Below are 9,144 nucleotides of genomic sequence, written 5' to 3' on the forward strand. Positions count from 1 at the left end.
GGATGCAGAGGCTGGTGAGTCATCAGCCTTTCACAGGCTAGTGGAGAAGGGGTCTGTAAGGTTGCTACGGGGTCAGTGTCCTGCAGAAGTTAAACCAGTCTCTTAAGTAACTTCACATTCTTATTTAAGACCTTCCTATCCTATCCTGTGCCTCATATGTTCTTGAAATTAGCTCGTCTCTCCAGCTGGTTCTCTCCCTAACCATGGCACTCTTATATCTGATTACTTTTATTGGTTTATGAGTTTTGTCGTTAACAGGCGTAATCAAAACTATTTATGTGTTGAAGAAGGAATAGTGTTTTATTTTCCATCTCTGTCCTGACCTCGAGGAACAGTGGAGCTTCCATTTGTGCTGAGACAGTGTGTCCTCATCCACTGCCGATGGACCACCTGGGATGTCACAGCCACCTGGAAACCATGTGGGTTCTAAGGACTCTGTTTTTGTGGCCAGAGTCATATGGGGACAGTCTTCACTAATCTCTCTTGATTTTTTGTGTCTTCCAGTTGTGGATGGGAGAGACATGTCAGTTCTTCCTGCCATACATAAAAATTGTGATGCTCACCCACATCCAAGTGCTCAGGAAAGTGTAGCCCTTTATTTTGTATTTCTATCTGTACTTTGTTATATGCAGTTACTATTAGCCTTTGTACATATGTGCTCCTTCGTAACCATAGGAAGCAGGAAACTGCACCAGCCACATCAAGCTCCCTCCCGTGCCCAGGTATTTCAAGTAAAGGCGTCTCATCTTAAGGTAACAATTCCATTTTTCAAAGCATTTTCATGCATTCCCTTTATCATCTCTGGGAAGATGAGGGAGTTCACTTTAGGCCTGGTTCCTATGGAGAGCCAGGAAGGCTCTGCTGGTCTGTCACTGGGTCAGTGTTCCCTAAAGGACTGACTGGCTTTTGTGGTTCGCATCTTCTGCTGAAATTCATGGTCTGGTCATTTGCCTCCAGTTGTCACAGCTCTGCCCTGCCTATAACTTGTCAGTTTAACCCAAGACCTCTCTTGTCCATTGCCTGTGCCAGCACCACAACATCCCACCCCACCACTCTGTGCCAGGTTGTATTTTCCCAAAAAGGTCATGTCCGTATATATCCCAGCCCACAGCTCTTTGTTGACAAAGAGCCTGTGATGCTCCTCCATTGAGAGATGAGGTCTGTGTTCCTCCCCTTGGACTGGTGCACCTTATAAGTGCCTCATCCAACCGAATGTGCAGGAGATGACACGATGTGACCTCAGAGGCTAGACTGACCAAGGTGAGACAGCTTCCACCTGGTTCTCTTTCTCTCGGGAAATGTGCCTTGGATGCCCTGAGCTGGCACGTGAGAAGTCCAGCCACCCTGGAGCCATCAGGCAGGAGAGACCACATGGAGACAGGAGGGGCACCCAAGGTACCCACTGACCCAACCCCACTGCTCCTCACAAATGAGCAAGGGAGTTTCCAGATCAGCCCAGCCACCACAGCAGAGATGAGCGGTCCCCACCAAGCTCTTTCCGGGTTGCAGATTTATGAGAAAAAGAAATTCAGTTGTCTTTTTAGCTCATTAAGTTTGGAGGCAGTTACACAACACTGATAATTAGCACAACCCTCAGGTGGCACATGGAAACCTCTGGGTGCCTGGGACACCATGTGCAGGGAGCCAGCCCAGTTGTCAGTCTCTCTAGGGACATTGCTCCTCCATCGTTACTCTACAGCTCCTGGATAGGCAGAAAGTGGAGGCATTGGGTGAAGGCACCCACTGAGAAACACCAAGCCTCCCCAGGCCATGCGGGCAGAAACATGGCCTTGATCCTGAAGCTCCCGATGTCTTCAAGCCTTCCTTGATGTTTCTGCTACTTCTTGGATCCAGGGTTCTGCCCCAGAGAGTGGTGTCAGGGACACATGTATCTGCTGTGTGCTCCATGTCAAGTATCATCCACTTTCCTCTTCCTCATTCACATCAAATCCTGAATTCCCCTACCCAGTGCACATCCAGCACATACTGCTCCAATGTGAAAGCTTTGTTTCGGGTATGCGAAGGCAGAGTTTGGACATACAGAATTCTTTTTTACTTCCAATCCTGCTTGATTTTTAATTCACTGTCCCGCTAGACACTCAAAATTCTCCATCTCTCAAGCTTGGAGAATGGCTCTGTTATTCTCATTGGTATCTGCTTTTCCCAAATGAAGCCCATGGTTCAACTGGTGGGAACCCACCTCAGGAAAATAATATTCTCAGGACATGAAAACACAGCTGACACATTTCAGAAAGCATACTTCCTGCTACACCAATATCTACTTTCTTTGGAGAGTTGGCAACTAATTTTTTATTATTTTAACTCATTGAAACAGAGGAACTGCAAGGCTCACCAAACCAAAAAGGTCACCTAACACAGCTCCCTGGAACAGCGGAGATAAGAATCCTGGTGCTCAGAGTGACACGTCTCCCAGTGGTCTGCACGGACGCTGCTGAAGCCACATTGTCACAACCCTCAGGTATAGCTCACAGACACCATGACATCGTGTGGACTCCGACCCTCAGAGTGGAGCAGACACCTTCGGCGCTGTCCTTGTTCTGGGGAGAACTGGCTCTCATGGGGTCTGTGTAACTTCCTTTCCTGCCTGAGGTAGAACTGGAGATGACAGGCCCTCCCTCTTCACATGCTCTCCAGTGCCTCCCAGACTGTTGCACCATGACCTCTGAACTCCTGTCATTAACAAACGCCCCCATGCTCCCAACCCCTCCCAGACTTCACCTCCTGGCCTTCACGGGTTCCAACTCTCCTCTGAGGACCCACCTCCCTGCAGCCTTCTCAGGTAGAAGCTGGCCTGACCTCTTTTCCCACCTACTTCCAGGAGTGGACACGAGGTTGAGTGTAATTTTTTTCCAATTTCTTGCCCACCCTCAAATAATGCTGCTTCAGGTTCGGGCCACCCTTGTCTTCACTTCCTCCCTGCTTTTCTCCTGGACACTCCCTGGGCACCGTCACCTGGCATGAATATTGGTAGGCAGCAAGCACAGAACCCTTTGCTTCTTGGTCCCCTGGCTGCCAACAACAAGGATATCCTCTTGGCTGGAGGTTCCCACAGCCAAGCCTGGTGCTGCCCTGTGGGCGGCCTGTGAAGCCAGGGAAGCCGTGTGGCTGGGTGGAGGGAGCACGTGTGAAATGTGAGGGGAAGAGGGGGCGGGGCTGCAGGGGATATGCCATTGAAGAATTTCCAGCAAGTCCATGACAGGATCGGGTGTACATTGTAAGCAGTAACCCTGGCTTCTCTGTGGGAACTGAATTATAGAGAGAGAAATGACAGAAGACAGGACCTCCTTGGAGTTTTTACTTTTTTTTTTTTGAGACAGAGTCTCGCTCTGTCGCCCAGGTTGGAGAGCAATGGTGTGATCTCAGCTCACTGCAACCTCCACCTTCTGTGTTCAAGCAACTCTCTGCCTCAGCCTCCCCAGTAGGAGTAGCTGGGATTACAGGCACCCACCACCACGCCTGGCTAATCTTGTATTTTTAGTAGAGATGGGTTTCACCATCTTGGCCAGGCTGGTCTTGAACTTTTGACCTCATGATCCACCCACCTCGGCCTCCCAAAGTGCTGGAATTACAGGCGTGAGCCACCGCGCCTGGCCAGCTTGGAATTTTTGAAGAGCAGTCCCTGCAAGAGATGAGGGAGGCTCAGGAAAGACAGATCAGATTGCAGGAGCCCAGAGGTCAACGTGGATTTCTCCTTGACTACACCCTTCACAGCCACTCCATTTGCAAGCACTGTGGATTCCATGTCCTTATTTTTAGCTTTATTAAGGTATAGTTGACAAATTTTAAAAATGTATACATTTTGGCATACAACATAATGCTTTGATGTATATATGCATTGTGAAATGATGAAATCTGCCAATCAACATAGCCATCGCAATGCTCTATTCTTTGCCTCCTGCTGTAGCTCTGCCTGCAGGTCCTCAGGTCCAATGGTGATGCCTAGGGGGCATCACTATTTCTCTGTGCCAAGGGTACTGGAGAATTGGGGTAGCTTTCTGCTTCCCAGCTCTGACCTATGCATGTTGGTGTTTGGCTGCCTCTCACATCCCCTCTCTGTGACCTCCGCATTACCCCAAACAGCTGCAGACAAAGCAGTAGCCCTGGCTCAGCTCCATGCGGCTGATTTGCTGGAGGGAGAAGCCATTAGGAGCCACTTAGGAAAATGTTGAAGTGACAGCTTGGGGTGGGGTATACAGACGTTTTTCCATTTAGCCTCTTCTCCTCTGGTTACAAGGGACTGTTCTGAATTGCACACAGCAGGGTCTGTACAGTCATCAATAAATGGAGCTGCAGGCAGCACATTGCAGAACACTGGAGTTAGAATACATCCTAGAAAAGAGCTTTGCTTCCCAGAATCAGGGCTTCTTCAGCACCCGGGATCAACAAACACAGCCTGGAGGCTGCGTGTCACCAGGACACATAGCTGGGAGATGCTGACAAGACCACTGACATTTTTGCCTTGAGGACATTTGTTCAACCCCAGGCTATAGGAGCAGCTGAGGAAACTGCTAGGTAAAACGTCCATGGTGAAAACGATCTCTCGTCACCCCTGTTACTAACAGCCTCAGTGAAGGATGCTGTACCCTAAACCCCTCATTAAAAAAAGCAAAAACCTCACACTTGGACTCCCAGATGGTTGCTGCAGGCTTTGACCATCTACGGAATTTTAAAAAATATACATCAGGACTTGAAAAAGTCAAGCTGGTGGCTAATAAAAAATAAAACGTAGTAGTGTTCTGACGGGAGGCTGACAGTGTGTACTATGAGTGGGCTGCCTGACTCTCCACTTACGAGTTACACTCAGAACAAAACTATTAGTACAGACACAGAGCTATAAAATGAAGTGCAGGCAGAGAACAGGCCTTGGAATTCAGTCTGTAAAGCACGTCTCTCTGCAGAGCCCTTACTCCCACACAGTGTTTACTAGAAACAAAAGCATGCTCAGGTAAAAGAAATGTTTTTTTGAAACAAACAGAAAATGACTAGTAATGGATGGAAATAGGTGGAAAACATTTTTTCTTTGATCCTGTTCCCTCTAAGAGTTAGATAAAAGTAATTTAAACTCCAACATGTATATCTAGATTATTTCCCCTTCGTAAATCCTAGAAATCTTTATTTTCTTTATATGAAGGCTGTACATCTTTTTTCATAAGTGGTGGTCTGAAAATAGAAACCAGATAAGTATTGTGTATAGCCTTGAAATGAATCTGATATTGAAGACAGACCAATGGTGAATCTTAGACAGGTCTTGGGAAGCCAATCCCTGTCCGACAGAGTTCACAGCTCTGTTCTATTCCTGGCTTAATCATTTCCAATTGGTGGAAGTTTAGACAAGTTGTGTAATCATTCCAGCCCTCAGTTTCCTCCCCTGTAAACTGAATGAGCACATATCTCCCACTTCATGGAATGTTCTGAGGTTAACATTAGAACATTCACATGTGAGCTGTGCAAAACACAGCTCTAAGCACATCATGCGCAGGCTTTTTGGTGTATCATCTTGGCTTAGCTAAAATACAGTCCCAGAACTGCCTTCCCATTATGTTTCCGGTTAAGGCAGGCTCCCAGGAATATTCCCTTGTGAGAACTGGAGGAAGCAGCCCATCGTGTAGCCTGCAGGCATCTTCTCCCAGGCATTCAATCAAACATCAACCTAGGTGCTGCTGTGAAGGGACTCCGCAAGTGCCATTACAATCTCTCATGGCTTGACCGAAGGTTAATCCAAAGTCAGATCGTCCGAGTGGCCTGACAGAATCGGTTGGAGTCTTTAAAAGAGAGTTTAAGCTCCTTGATCTAGCAACTCCGAAAAGCAGCTGCATTGGAAATTACTCTTCCATCCTTCCATATTCTCCTTGCTGACCGCTGCCTGTGAACAACACGCGTAGCACGTGCCTGTCAGGGTGCAGATTTCTGACGGCATTCCCTCTCTGCCTGTCCTGGGACCACAGCTGCATCGTTTCATTTCTGGTCATCAGTCTGTTGATGTAATAAGTTCCTTAATGTTTTACCATACTCATGTACATAAATACATATACCCTGACTGCTAGGAGGAACCTGGAGGAACCCTGACTGCTAGGCATAGCAAGAAACATCCACTGTGTATGAGGTATATATTTTTTTGAGCTATAGCTACAGCTCTCTTTTCCCTTTCACTCTTGAGAAGGAGTTTTGCTCTCGTTGCCCAGGCTGGAGTGCAATGGCGCAATCTCAGCTCACTGCAACTTCTGCTCCCGGGTTCAAGTGATCCTCCTGCCTGAGCCTCCCAAGTAGCTGGGATTACAGGCATGTGCCACCATGCCTGGCTAATTTTGTATTTTTAGTAGAGACAGGGCTTCTCCATGTTGGTCAGGCTGGTCTCAAACTCCCAACCTCAGGTGATCCGCCTGCCTCGGCCTCCCAGAGTGCTGGTATTACAGGCATGAACCACCAAGTCTGGCCCCCTTTTACTCTTGTAATCTTTATACCTAGAAGTCCTGGTGCAAATGTAGACCTCCTATGGGAAGGTGAAGTAATGGGTAGCTCTTTGAAACGGACTGTCTTGACGTGCGATTTCCAGGGGATCCATAGCACTATGTATAAGCCATACATTCTCATGATTTCATACAGATTTAAATAAAAATCCAGGTCTGGCCTCAATTGTGTGACTTTGGCAACTCTTAATTTCTGTTTGTTGGAGCTGACGAGGCTGACCTAACAGGTGGTTATGAGCACTAAAGGAAGTAATGTATATAAAAAGCAGAGAAAGCTCTTTGAACAGTAGCCATGTTATTGGTGCTGCAGCTGTTGATTCCCTCAATACCTTGGTGGGGGTAGAATCTATCCTTCAGCTAGTAATGTTTAATGCTTTATTTTGATTTCCGTGGATTGGGGAAAGTGGTGAAAATACTATCTTCAGCATCTTTTCAGCTCCATTACATGTCTCCAAAGGGCTGGGTCATATTTGCTTATGAAAAAGGAATAGAACCAAAAGCATTAACAGAACCTCAGAGCCAAAGTACTCATAGAATTAAGTCATAAACAGCCCATAACAGGGAGCCCGCAACAGTTCATAGCAGTAGAACAGATCATGGCAAAGCTCTTATATCCACTGTAATGGGAGAAGTGGCTGATTTCAGCAGGTCAGAGTCAGCTGTGCACACACGGCTTGGTGATGGTGGCTTCACCATCTACAGTGCACAGCCTCTGAGTGTAATGTAACCTCATCTGCAAGGCCTAAGCTGTGCTTGAGGAGAAGAGAATGAGTGAGAACTTGTTTCATAAGTAACAGATTTAGCATTCAAATTCCCCCTATAAAATAGCTATTTTCTATTTTCACCCAAATGGAGAACACAGGCCATTTGGGGCAGTAATGTATTATTTTCTGCCATATAGTTCTAGAATCCACTGTTACAATGTATGATACCATGTTTATTTCCTGTTAAACTTTGTCCAGCACTGTAAAGAATGAATTGGGTAATTTCTTTCTGAATTATCAGCATTATACAAAGCCATATCTGTACTTTTGAATAAATTGTTCTACCTCATTATAAGACTGAAGAGAAGAAAGACTGGTAGTTTAAAAAATTAAAATAAAATCTTTCCTGGAAATGTGAAAATCATTTACGTTGAAAAGCTGCCTGGTATACCAAAACTTCGCGGATGAGTTGAGGAGATTTACTCAAAATGTTTCATAAAATTTGATTTACAGTTTAGAAGTCAAAGCATGAAATGAAATGGTAAATAGTTTAGCTAATGTCTATGGTACTTAGTTAACAGGTGTTAAGCGATTTCCCAATGTCACATTACATTAGTAAATTTATGTTTGCATCTAACTCGTTTTATTCACAAATTAAAAAGCTCACTGTTTAAACAAAATCCAAGAGCCTGCCCTTCCCATACTATGACACTTTCTTTTCCCTTCTTCCTTAAACTTAGGTGATTTAGATGATGGAGCTAAACAAAGAGTCTGACATTTAGTTAACATCTTAAAACTGACTGATAGAAGAATATCATTTCTAGGCTGGGTGCGGTGGCTTATGCCTGTTATCCCAGCACTTGGGGAGGCTGAGGCAGGCAGATCATAAGGTCAGGAGATCGAGACCATCCTGGCTAACATGGTGAAAACCCATCTCTACTAAAAATACAAATAATTAGCCGGACATGGTGGCGGGCACCTGTAGTCCCAGCTACTTGGGAGGCTGAAGCAGGAGAATCGCTTGAACCCAGAAGGCGGAGGTGACCTGAGATCACGCCACTGCACTCCAGCCTGGGCGACAAAGCGAGACTCCACCTCAAAAAAAAAAACATTTCTATTAGAAATTGTTTCACCCACCCCCAGCACCCCTCCTCCTGCAGGCGTTCTATGTGCTAAATGTGACATTCTTCAGCTGAAACACATGCAGTGCCAGCACTGTTTGGTCAGGTGGGTCAAATGAGTCTACAAGGAGAAAGAGGTTCCTCTCACCCCCACTGCCACCCTCAGTTTCCAGAAATAATCTTGAGTGTTTCATCTGCTATTTGCTTCTCTTACTTCACCATTTCCTATCTTTTTGTTGTAGGTATTATCAGCTGACTTCCTTACGTTAAAAATGAAGATTGTGCTCTCTGATACTGTTCACCCCAGTGCATCCCTAAACCCTCACTCTTCCTTTGCCCACAACCTTCTCATTTCTATGGCATAAGAAGGGGAATTGTATGGAATGAGTGGGCCTCCATCCGGGGAAGGTAGGAGGAAATTATTTTATACTCCTCACTGCTCCTTCAACCCACGCTGCAATTTGTTCCTATTTACTCCTCCTTGGAATCTAGAGGAACTGCAAAATATTTCACATCATTTTTAGATAACAAAAAGAATTCTGGTTACTCTATGTCACCCAATAAAATTCATGATGAAAATGTTTAGTTCAGTATAGTAGTCAGAACTTCCACATAGTTAAGGCCATGCCTCCTCTTCCAGGACAGCCAGACTGCGGTGGGAAAGGGAAACAGGGTCTGACTCCTCATTTTCTCTCTTCTTTGTCCTTTCTCTCCTTTTTCTGTCCCCTCCCTCCAACCAGAAAAAAACACAGCTCCCCAGTGGGGTAAAACATTATTAATCATTTGGAGAAGGTTAATTGATGGATAAGGGTCTTGCTGTACTGCCGTTGC

At 45.8% G+C, this 9,144-nt stretch overlaps 1 long non-coding RNA gene across 1 annotated transcript; it reads left to right on the forward strand.

Moving 5' to 3' along the window:
• The first annotated feature begins 255 nt into the window (after positions 1-255).
• Positions 256-8,701, forward strand: LOC111528535. Its single transcript, XR_002727046.2, has 4 exons — positions 256-419; positions 505-752; positions 2,336-2,479; positions 8,556-8,701. It is a non-coding gene; the product is annotated as an uncharacterized LOC111528535 (long non-coding RNA).
• Positions 8,702-9,144: the final 443 nt, after the last annotated feature.

The sequence above is a fragment of the Piliocolobus tephrosceles genome, chromosome 14, assembly GCF_002776525.5.
Source record: "Piliocolobus tephrosceles isolate RC106 chromosome 14, ASM277652v3, whole genome shotgun sequence".
Classification (NCBI taxonomy): domain Eukaryota; kingdom Metazoa; phylum Chordata; class Mammalia; order Primates; family Cercopithecidae; genus Piliocolobus; species Piliocolobus tephrosceles.